This window comes from Pinus tabuliformis, chromosome 1_1 (assembly GCF_031772625.1).
Source record: "Pinus tabuliformis cultivar Carrire ecotype Pingquan chromosome 1_1, CPIR1, whole genome shotgun sequence".
Taxonomy (NCBI): Eukaryota; Viridiplantae; Streptophyta; class Pinopsida; order Pinales; family Pinaceae; genus Pinus; species Pinus tabuliformis.
This window is the reverse complement of record NC_142297.1, coordinates 696,355,411-696,368,634: the sequence shown is the minus strand read 5'-3', so window position 1 is coordinate 696,368,634 and position 13,224 is coordinate 696,355,411. Positions and strand designations below refer to the sequence as shown.

General features: G+C 32.6%; 1 non-coding gene across 1 annotated transcript; it reads left to right on the top strand.

Annotated features, from left to right (window-relative positions):
• Positions 1–5,934: 5,934 nt before the first annotated feature.
• TRNAF-GAA (transfer RNA phenylalanine (anticodon GAA)) lies at positions 5,935–6,007 on the top strand. The gene has a single exon. It is a non-coding gene; the product is annotated as a tRNA-Phe (tRNA).
• Positions 6,008–13,224: the final 7,217 nt, after the last annotated feature.

Sequence of the window (13,224 nt, the reverse complement as noted above, 5' to 3'; positions counted from 1 at the left end):
CCTATATCGATCAATATGCTACTCATATAAAATAAAATATTGGTGTGGTTTATTTTTTAAAAATTAAAATATTGGAGTGTTTGAATTAATTTCGTTGATGGTTGAAATTCATTTATTATTATTAAAAAATTGGATATTAAAAATTTTAAAATTTAATAATTATAATTTAATTTTTAAAAAAATTTACTAAATTTTATTATAATTTTACAAATTTTTTCATTATTCTCTAAACTAAAGGTCTAAATTTGTTTAGACTACCTATAAAAAAAAATTGCTTACTCTATTTGTATTTCTATAATTATAAGTTTGGTAGTTCTGTGCGTTAATATAATTCTGACAGTCCTTTTTGTCCATATACAGATATTTCGTTGGTATTTATTTTATATAAAAAAATTATTTATTTATCATTATATTTTTTAATTTTTAAAGTGAGATTTTGTTATATTTATGTTATTTATTTTTATTAAATGTATATATTATATTTTTAATATAAGATTTAATTGTATGTGTATATTTGTTTAATTTTTATGAAGGGTATATATATAAGTTTGTAAATATCATAATTGAATATAATGTGAATATAGAAGTTGATATAATTTCATTTTCTTTTTATTTTAAGTATTTTGATTATCAAAGATATAAATATTATTCATGGTTTTAATATTAATCTTAATTGTAAACATTATTGATTGGCAATATGTCATCATAATAGTTAATGTGATGTCCCTTTTCACTCCATTGTAACTATCATCTATACAATAATAACATATAATTATAACTTGGAATATTAATCTCATTTTGTCTTTATACTATTATCGCTAGACATTATCCTTGTATATCACTCTCGTCATTATATAATTATAACTTGGAATATTACTCTCATTTTGTCTTTATACTATTATCACTAGACATCATCCTTGTATATCACTCTCGTCATCATGAATTACCACCATCTTTGGTAGTGATATCATCCCTTATTCTAGAACTAGTATTACAAGAGACTACTATATTAGACCACCATATTAAAAAGGTCTTGATGACATGGATTAGATCACAATGGTTTTGATGACATAGATTTTTATCATTCTTGTACTAGCATGTTTGATAGTATTGGTGTTATGCCTTTCTTTTTGTTTTAGAATTAAATTTACCAATAGAAAATTGGTATCTACCCGTTTTGTTCACTCTATTTCAGTTATCATATGGGTACTATTATCACTCAAATGGATGTTATTATCAATGTCGACAATTGTGATATGCTTTCCAAAACATAGAGTAGTATTATTGGTTTTTTTTGTTCATATAATATTATTATTTTTATTTTATTTTTGTTCATAAACTATTATTATCTTTTTCATGAGAAATATTTGCTCACACAATAAGGCTCGAAGTAGGTACAAGAAATACTCATTATGAGCTTAACATGTCACATACAAGAATTGGCCCTGAGTGAGGAGAATAACAACGTTCCTTTCAACCACTCAAGATAAACCCAATTGACACATTGCTATCTTTCTTTACAATATTGGTGTCATGCATTCTAATTCTCTCTATTATTACCATTGTAGATAGTTTTGGTATCATATCCTTCACCATACCCTAGTACAAACATCTTTGATATAATATCATGCCTTTTGAGATCATAATATCGGTGTCATGTCTTCCAAATCACCCTCATTTTAATATCATCGATATTATTTGAGACTAACCTTATGACTATAGTAGAAACATTTTTGTTAATGTGGATACTCATTGTAGTATTAACACCATTGATGGCATTGTTGTGCTTTCTTTCCAACTTTAGCTTTACCATCTATGTTGGTATTGACACCATTCTTGTCTTCCTTCTCACTCTAATACTAATAAACTAGGTAAAAAGTCACAATAATGTCATTGATCATTGGTATGGATGTCTTTCCTTGTCACTATAATACTAATAATGACATTCAACATTTTTAAAGTAAGCTAAGACATACCTTCTCACTAGCTCTCATACTAATATGACTAATAGAATTGGTCTCAATTCCTCTCATTCATTCAAATACTAACATCAATACTAATTATGTTATCAATTATACTTGCTATAATACTAACATTGCATTGTGAAATTTACAACAACCCTATTTTATTGAAAATAAAATAAAAAACCTTAAAAAAAATCAATTTTTATATCTAAAGCTTTCATGGTAAATAAATCATCTTTGATTCTCTTTTAAAAAAGAATTCAAAACATTGGGAAAATCTCAATTGTAAATAAATCATCTTTGATTCTCTTTAAAAAAGAATTCAAAACATTGGGAAAATCTCGAAAAATTAAAAAAATTCCTCAAGAATGCGAACATCCCGATACAATTTTTATCTTTTGAAGCATCTGGACTGAGATATCTAAATGATTAATAATTTTGATATCTGGATGATTAAAAAAATTTATTAGTCACATGCCCTGGACTCTCGGGCCCTTGGATGCTCTCGTACCGCGCATTTCAATTACCTTTATTTTTATTTGTTTTTTAAGATTTTCGCTTTATCAATTTATCTTCGAGAGTCCAAGCATTTCTGAAGTCTCCACACTCATTTAATCCCGAAGTCCTGGACATCTGGACTTCCTTTATTTTGCTTTTCTGATATTTTGAAACTTCGTGCGTATTTTAGGCATTTTTATCAAACTTCACTCAGTTTTAACCCAATCTCCTGCACTATAAACATGATATAATCATGTTTATAGTCCACATCTTATACATTCGGATCTCCAAATTTACTTAATTAAATTTTCTTGTGATAATTAATTTTCACTCGATAAACTTTTTTATTATAATTATTTTATAAACAAGAGTAATGTGGCAATGTCATTTTTTTGTTTCGATAATATTAGTATTTTTTTTGAAAAGCTAAACACGTTTATTTAAATTTTTAACTAGAAAAATAAAAAAGGTCTTAAGACATTATTAAGTTTCATCTACATTATTGCAATACTACATATAATTGTTAAAAGCACATGTTTTCAAAAATATGTTGTAAAAAGCTAAAAGTGTTTATTCAAACTTTCAAGAAGAGATCAGAAAATTACCTTAAGCACTTATTAAGTTTCATCTACATTATTGCAATGACACTCGTGATTGTTAAACGCACATTGTTATGTTTGAATTCTTAAACAAAATATTTTTAAAGTGTATTTAGAACATTTTAATAATGTTTCATCTGTTTAAGTATCACTTACATATATTTTAGTAACATAAAATGGAGGAAAAAAAAGTAATTGTTATTCTATTTTATGAGAAATCAAATTTCAAATAAAAACTAAACTTTATTTATTCCAATTTTAATTTTCATATGTAAATTTAAATTTATATATTATATTTTAAAAATTTATTTTTAAGTTATAATATATATTTGAAATATGGTTAATTATTCATATGTAGATCTACTCTCCCATTTAAGATGTGGTATATATATAACTTACGAACTTCTATGGACATCAATAATAATAATCTTTTCTGTCAAAAAGTATAGACACCTTATGCATTAAATTAAGTATCTCATCCCATATTTTTTTTGGAGTATAAGTTATAAATGCATAAACAAATGAGATGTATTTCTTTAGCTTTAATGATCTCTAATATATTTTGTTATAACAAATAGAAAAAGATATTGTACCTTATTTTCCCATGTTTCACTTCATCTGAGTATCTTAAAAAAAAATTCCATAAAATTTATTGAAACAAAATTATATTTTAAAACAACTATTTCCATAAATATTATATATATAGATATATATAACAACTATTTCCATAAATACTAGAAAATTATATATATGAGATGGAACTATATATACTATACATCTTATTTGCAGACTTGTTTGCCATATAAATCAATTTATGGACCGACAAATTAAATTACTACTTCCATCCCAACATTAATTTGAAGTTGTGCTACTGCACAAGGAATATAAGATATTTTTAGAGCAAAAACAAAATTCCAGTTTAGATCGAATAGTTTACTTCATACTCTAAAAAATGAATGCATGCAAGAAAAAATGGATACAGTCACAACTACAGAAAACCTGAGGCTAAGAAGTCGTAGAGTCTGTCGGTAATAAATACAGCTAATTTCCTAACCCACTAGATTCTCAGTTGCTTCTAGATATGGCTAGATCACCATGAAAATACCATAGTACAATATATCCCCCAAGCTGGACTGAAAATCTAGAATACATAACCACTGAACAAATAAAAGAATACAAGAAACCAAATACTTTAAAACAGATATGTTCCGCAACATTATTTAACTTACATTATGATAAAGTACGGTCCAATACATGAGTTTTGTATTGCACTTAAGTTGCGGAGTTAAACAAAACAGAAAGAGACTGGTCTTGTAGGGTTGCAGCAGTGGCGATGGAAGTGGCAAGTTCAAGGAAATAATGGATGAGAAACAATCAAACTGAACGTAGATTGCGTGGGTTTTTGTCGAAGTCACATTTATCAGGGTTGGTGTGACCACCTGCTTTCCACATTAGTGTGATATGGGTAGAGAAGTTGCGTCTTGCCAGAGACAGGTGTTGACGTTGCGCCTGGAGGTCTGAAGCCATGGTGGTGGCGGCGCAGTGATGTAAGCACGTTGGAAATTACAAATTCAAATGTTTACATTATAAAATTAAAAAAAAAATTATGTACTTGTTCCAAATATTTATGTAATCTTTCTCGATTCTTAAAGGGGATGTGACCAAGCAATAAATTGAGTGAAATGGAGTGTATTTTCATGGTTGAGAAATAGATTCAATCTCCCCAAGAACAAGAACATGTTGCTCTGCTAAAGTGGCCAATTTGTGTACTCGCTGAAAGTGGACGTACATGGGAAGTGGTAAATTGGCTTCTCATTGATAGGAAACCTTGAATTCCATCACTCGACATAACTCTTTTTTGAGTGTCAATTTCTTAGAAGAGCACACATGTTTCTCTTTTCTGACTTGCAATGTTGGGCATTCTTTGCATTCTCCAGTTATGTTGGGCATTCTTTGCATTCTCCAGTGAGTATAGAAAGGACACTCACCCACCTTCACGTCAGTTACCCCTTTTTCAACACTTTCAACCATCTATTTTCGGAAATGCCAACAATTAATAACAAGGAAATTTTCCCATAAAATACTACATTTTTGTTGAATAATTAATTTCAAACATAATTTATTTCAAAACAGAATTTCGTTAATTTTGTGTTGGAGTTATCTTGGTGAATATAATGGCCTCATGTAACTGTAGCAACTAACCAATCTTTGGAATATGATATATATTCTTGTTAGTCCTCTAGCTAAGCTAAGTTTGTTCATAGACTGTAAAGGGGTGTATATGCATTGAAACTCTGTGGGAAATGGTTGGGAGAATATAAATAGGATCTTTGTGATCAAAATAGTGGATTACACAACTATTTGGGATGCAACTCAATCGCATTGCAAATTATCTTAGATTTTAAACTTGTTATCCTAACGAGATTGCTTTCTGCGAAAAATAGGTGGATATGCCTGCAGAATCTCATATTTTCTCCTGTAAACCGCACAGAGATAGTTGAGTATGTAACTCAAACAGTTGAGCGGTAGCCTTCAATACCTCTCATCTCCATTTATGTTTTTGTGTTTCGTCTTGCACGGGATTTAATGCCATAAATAACGCCCCTTTTTGTAAGAAGTTTGTGTGCGTACTCCTGGTTGCAGCAGTCAACCCATAATAACAGGTAGTTAAGTGTGGGTACTAACTTGGTTGAATTATGCCCTCTTATGTTTTACCGGCAAAATTGATATCATATATAACAGAAACAGAGGAATGAGGAATGTGAGTACAGATCCTATTACGATATCATACACAAGGTGACAAAATGTTATTCAATTTATATGAGATGGATGACAGTAGAATTTGTCACTATCAGTTATTTTATTTTCATTCAGCTGGGATAGCTCAGTTGGGAGAGCGTCAGACTGAAGATCTGAAGGTCGCGTGTTCGATCCACGCTCACCGCATCCCAGGTTGAAATGTGTCTAGTGTAATCACTGGGATCTATAGTTTTGGATGATAAAAGCAGATAAGTATCACTGGACCTTGAAAGGTAGATAAATCACTGGGATCTACAGTTTTCGATGATAAATGCAGGTTAGTAATCACTGGACCTTGAAAGGTAGATAAGAGTTTCGGGTCTTTAAAGTAGATAGTAACTACTACTTATCACTGGGTATTAAGTAATCACTGGATCTTGAAAGGTAGATAAGAATTTTCGGGTTTTTAAGAAGCTTGACCGCTATCGTTTGGATGATATAAGTAGATAAGTAATCACTAGGTCCATAAAAGCAGTTAAGTGATGGTTTGGATACTATTAGGTTTCTCAAACCAAAAGTTATATCTCTAAAGTATATAGATAACTTGATCCAGGAAAAAGGAATATTTTTATATTTTACTTATTTATTTTTCATATAACATTTATTTCTTTATATATTCAATTTTTTCAATGCACCAAGTAGAACATGTCTCGGGAGATTTGAACTTGTCAAAGCAGGTAACAAAAACATGTGCCTCACTTCTTGAGCTAAACTTTATATATTCAATTTTATATCAATAAAATTTGCCAATAATAATTTGTGATTAAAAAAAAATATTCAAGTATCATGCTAAATGTTTATTTATAAACCAGCTTACATCTATCTTAACTCTCAATCAAATATATTTTTAGTCTAAAAGAGTTTTGAGTTTCAAAATTCTAACAAAAGTTATATATATATATATATATATATATATATATATATATATATATATATATATAAGTTTTTAATAGATAAAATTTATCTCACAAAACATTTTAACTAGGATATTAATTTACTTAATTTATATATCTGACATACTAATTAATTTTTACTTGGATAAATTTTATCTCACACAAAAATATTTTAACTATGATAACAATTTATATAATTTATATATCATAAATATTTTTTTATTTTTTACAAAAGAAAATTTAAATCACAAAAATATATTTTTAGCTATGATATCACTTAATTTATATATATGAAATACTTATCATTTTTTACTTTGATAAAATTTAATCACACAAACATGTTTTAACTATGATATTAATTTATGTAATTTTTAAGACAATTTCAATCAAAAAACTATATTTTTAACTATGATATCACTTAATTTATATATGTGAAATATTTATCATTTTTGTTTTAACTATGATATTAAATTATGTAATTTTTGTAAACAACATTTTAGTTTTGTAATTATGCAATTTCATGCAACATTTTTTACTTTGATAAAATTTACTTCACACAAACATATTTTAACTATGATATTAATTTATATAATTTTTTAAGGTAGCATTTTAATTTTCTAACTATCCAAATTTCAGGCAACATTTTACCTTTGTTTAATAGGATTCATGTTTTGGCAAATAATCTTATATGATTTTTTTACATTACAAGGAAAACTTAATCTAATATTATTTGTGTAAAATGGAATGGAGAATAAAGTTTTGGTAAGTTTCATAGTCCCGCCAATTTGTTACCCAATATGAAGTGAGCTGAATTCATAGAAAAATAATCTTATTTCATTACTTTTTTAGTTTCTTTGAATTTTTTTCATGCTTAAATTTTTTTATGATGAACAATATTATTGTATATATAGTTTTTTTAATAAAAAAGATTAATTGAATCTATATATTTAATATTATTCTTTATTTTTCATTAATTAATTAATTAATTAATATATATATATATATATATATATATATATATATATATATATATATATATATATATTATATTTTTTTAATATAACATTACATGATTTTACGTGATAACATCTTTATACTAAATTATACATTTATACAACATGTAACAATTAGATTTATGTTATGTGTTTGACTATTTATTTTTTAATATTAAAAAAAAATATCATGTTATTTTATAATAAATATTTAATAATATTATAAAGTAGTTTGTATTCTTTTTTTTTTTTTTTGGTTAGCCATTAAAATATCTTATATTTTTGTTAGCAATTAAAATATCTTATTTGAAAATTTGAAATACTTTCTTCCTATATAAATATAGGTGGATAGTAATTTATATACGAATAATGGATGTTGATAGTAATTTAATTTAAACATAAACCTATGTTTCCAACTTTTTGAAAGTACCTTGTAATGCATTATGTCCTAATATTTTTTTTTTATAAAAAATAATTGTTTTCCGGAGTTCCAAGCATGGGATTAAACGGATGGAACTCTTAAAGATGAACATCTAAGGGGATTGATTATATATATATATATATATATATATATATATATATATATTTCTACAAAATTACCAAAAAAAAGGATATATATATATATATATATATATATATATATATATATATATATATATATATATATATAAAGAGCATAATATCAACAAAAAAAAATTGCATTAGGGCTTATCAGCCTCTTAAAATATGATCTATGTATGGTTGTTGGTAATACATGTAGTGATCATCCTCCCATTGTTCTTGTATTTTCCATAGATCCCTAGGTTAGACCGCGGCCTCCTTGGATAACTAGTTGCCAATCTGATTACGTTCCCTATAAATATGATGACAAGAAATATAATCAAACTGTGATTTTAAAAATATGGCTTCATCCAATATGTTCCTGAGTGAGTGCACATGACATGTATTTGTGTTATTGAACCATTTTAAATGATTTTGGAGTCCCCGAAAATCTGTAGGTGTCTGCAATCATGATCCAAAGAAAAATGAAGCAAATGTCTAAGAGTGATGAGTTTAGCATAGTTGTTTCTACCTGTCCCCAGGCCCATATGGATATGGAAAATATGACTGTTAGATAGATGCAATAAAACACCGCCCCCCCACATCCTTGATCTTGTGCAAATCCATCAAAGTATGCCCAGGGATGATCTCAGTCTATATCTTCAGGTGTAACAGCACAGACAAGAGGAGTGTGTTCCTCATCGGGGATTTCGTGGAATGAGTTTATAATATGGACGATTGAAAGGGGGCACCAACAACTTTATCTCTAAATATGATTCCATTCCTATTCAACCAGAATGACCAACAGATAAGAAGGGGGAGGTTCTGTGATTTCAAGTTCAAGGACTCAATCCACCAACGATTCCAAGCATCCAAAATGTTATGTCCATGCCATCTCTGAGTGATAGCCAGTGAGGAGAGAACTAGTTCCCATAAATTGACAGCAGCAAGGAAGATAAGCAAGAGGTGCTCATTTTATTCTCCGGCTTGATGACAGAGGACGCACTAGGAGGGACCATCAAAAGACCTTTTCTTTAGATTTTCCCCAGTAGGAGTTTTGTTCATTAGAACATTCCACATAAACAGCCTGGTACATGGGGGGGCTTTTGAGCTTCCAAAGGGTGCGCCACCACCCGACCAACTCAGGTGGCTTGTGTGCATCATAAATAATAGGATAGCCTTCTTTTGGGGAATAATTTACGTGCGTTGTAGGTGCCCAAATGAGTGCGTCTTCATCCTCTGAGATACGAACATGTGATCCAATCAAAGCGGAGATATAGCCCACCCAATATTGTTGCCATTGGATAGGAATTCCGAGAAGATCAGCTAATTTCCCAGCTTGTGCAAACATGGTGGAATTCTCCGAATCAGCACTATGGGCAATCGATTTGATGCCTCGATCGTTTAGGAAATTAATAAGATCAGGGGGAAATCTGTACATGTTGTCGCATCCTGTCCAAGGGTCCATACTGATCTGCACTGATATGTCAGATTTAATATGCCATACAAGGCCATCTATGATAGTGGGAAGGGTGCAGAGAAGAGCCCTCCAAATTATCGAAATACCAGCTCTGTGTCAGGACAAGAGTCGAATCCAATCTATAATATGAAGAGGACATATGTATTTGTGATGGACCACATCATTCCAAAGGTTGTGTGTCGTGAGAACATGCCAACCCATCTTGGTAGCAAGAGCATGTGCAAAGGAGGATAGGTCCTTCAATCCACAGCCACCCCATTTCTTTGGAAGGGCGATGTGACTCCAGCCCACCCAAGCAAATGGCCTCCCCTCCTTGAAACCATTCCACGAGAATCTACAACAGATTTTTTGTATCCGAGATAGGATTCCTTTGGGAATCCAAGCCAAGGACATCCAGTATACCGAGGTCGCCTCTAGGACTGATTTGATAAGGACTAAACACCCTGCTCTGGATAAGAACCTATGATTCCAGTTATGTAGTCTTTTTTCCACCTTGGCCACAAGCCAAATCCAATCCGAAATCTTGTAACTGTGTGGCTTGATGTGGAACCCAAGATATTTGAGTCCATCTTCCAAATAAAGTCTCTTAAAAGGGAACTTCTGAAGAGCTGTCTGGATTTCCTTAAGGGAGCATTTTGAGAAGTAGATGGTGGATTTCAGTCGATTTGTTTCTATTCTGGTTGCAAGGAAAAAATTTGCATGATAGCAGAGAAAATAGAGAAGTCCCGAATACGTCCACTGAGGAATATGAGGACATCATCAACAAAAAGTAGGTGGGAGATGATACATTGGTCTGTAATCTTGATACCTTGAAGTCACCCTTCTCTTCTTTCCTGCAGTATTAATCTACTCAAACCTTCCATTACAAGGAGGAAGCGGGGTGGAGAAAGGGGGCATCCATATCTGAATCCATGCAGAATCCATATCTAAATCCATGCTCTGCATGGAAGAACTTGGAGGTCAAGCCATTTATGAGAACGCTAAAGGAAACAGAAGTGATACAACACATGATCCAATGAATGAAAGGAAGGGAGAAGCCCAGGTGTGTTAAAATAATTCTTAAGTATAACCAACTGACACGATCAAAAACCTTAGAGAGGTCCATCTTGAGGATAAAGCCTTTTAAATGCCTTGTCTTGATGGAATGGAGGACTTCTTGTGTAGTGCCAAAGGCCTCATGAATTTGTCTGTTATGTAGAAACACAAATTGTTCAGATGAGATGTGGGCAAAGATGGGAATTATTCGATTAGCAATGATTCTGGCAATAATACTGTAGAGGAAACTGCAAAGGGAGATAGGCCTGAAATCATTGAAGGAAAGTGGGGAGACCACTTTGGGGATGAGGGAAATGAAGGTGGAATTGAAGGTCTCATACATTCGACCAGATGATCTGCATTCCTCCACAACCTTAAGTAGGTCCTCACCAATGGTCTCGAAGAAAGCCAAATAGAATTCAACAAACCATCCATCTAGGCCAGGGATTTTATCCTTTTTAAACCATTTGAGGGTGCTTTCCAGTTCCCCCATTGTAACAAGCTTGATGAGGTCAGATTCCGCATCCTGATCAACAAATCAAGGAAATAGTCTAGCAACTCTAACGATTTCAGCAAGAGTGGCCTCGGGAGGAGCCTTGAAAAGATGTTGGAAGTGGTTAGTACCAAGATGAGCCAGTTGGTGAAAAGTGTGAGTAGGTTGTCCATCCTCATTAGGCATCTTCCAGATAGTATTAATTGCTCGTCTCCCATTCGCAAAATTGTGGAAGAATTTGGTGTTGTCATCCCCTGCTTGTAACTAGATAGCCCTACTTCTAAGGCGCCAAGTCTCCTCTCGTTGTTTAAGAATTCTCGATCGTTGTACCTCCAAGTCTATGAGAGTGTTTTTAGCTTCTACAGAGGAGAACACCCTCCTATTCTCATCCATCAGATCTGTCGGGTTGTCTTCGATGAGCCTTAGAATCTGCTCGTCTCGATCTCTTTTATGTTTAGCCCATTGTATAGATAATCTCTTTAGGCCATTCAGATTGTGATAAAAACCTTCTGCTATAGATCTCCCCTGTGCAGGAGGGGGAGCCTGCCAATAGTCATTTACCAATTTGACGTAATCAGGGTCCATCAACCAGATGGAGTTGAATTTAAAGGGAGCTCTTGGTTTCTGAAAGGGTCCTCACATCTCCAAAAAAATAAGGGAGTGGTAAAAAATGCTTCTAGATACCACCCACTGTCAAAAATCTGTCAAGACCCTTACCAAGTTCTCGTTGTTTAAGAAGGGATGCAGTCTTCTAGCCAGTGATGCCTCTCTAGTTCTTCTGTTATGCCAACTCAGTTGCAGCTTATTAATAGGTATATCTACCAGACATTGTTGCTTCAAAAGATGCTCCATAGTGTCTGAGAGGGGGTCCAACTCGTCATTATGTCCCTAGTATTCCGCATGTCCAATTGAGAAATTGAGATCCCCTCCCTATATGATTGTCGGAGTTTTTGAGAGATAAGTTGAGTAGGTGATTCCAAAATTCTTCCCTGTTATGACAGGGAACATAAAAATTGATAATTCTGAATTCTAGGACCAGCTCCGAGGTGTATATATCCATACTAATAAACGAGCCCCCCCATGATGGAAGAAGCTTAATCGTGCGAGGGTTAATGCCAAGTGTGGTTCCCCCAGATCATCTACTGACATCTAGAGTGTGGAAGGTCCATCCCAAATTCAGGGATTTCATCACAAAGATGACCTGCTCGGCCAACCCAAGGGTTTTTTGTAGATAGATAATATCGATCTGCTCAAAATCTAGAAGTCTTCTGAGGGCTAGTTTTTTGGCAGGGCTAGCCAACCCTCTACAGTTGAAAGAGATCAAGATCATGTATGAGGTCGGGGGAGGGTGCCTGATGCTCTAAGAACCCTATCAAGTGTAGTTTGCTTACCCCGAGCCACATCCACCCCTGCTTGGATAATGGATTTAGAAATGAAATAATGTCGACCCCTTGGAGGCTTAAAGATCTTGGGGGGGGGGGAGATCAAGCCAATACCAGAAGGCTCAGAGGGGTGTTTCCCTTGAGAGTAAAGATTGCAGGGGTGAGAGTGATAGGAGGAGACTGGTGCACCAGGAGAGGGAGGTGAATTGGTCAGCCTAGGTATAGATGGTGAGATGGTAGTAAAGGATAAAGGAGGGGGGTTTAGAGGGAAAGTAAGAGGAGTGGTGGATATCCATGCAAAGGATGAAAATGCAACATGCAATTGAGGTGCAAAAGTAGATAACGATAAAGAAGATGCAGATAAAAGAGATGAAGAAATACCTGTATAAAGGGTGGTCGCCGCAGTTGCCCAAGATCTCGTCATGGGAGGTGAAGGAGACTGAGGGGTGGGCGATGAAGTCATCTGTGTAGAACTGAGATCTGGTGGCTTCGGATGAGAGGACTGAGAAGGCTGATTATCCGTGGGTGCTTGTGCCACAAGGCCGGTGC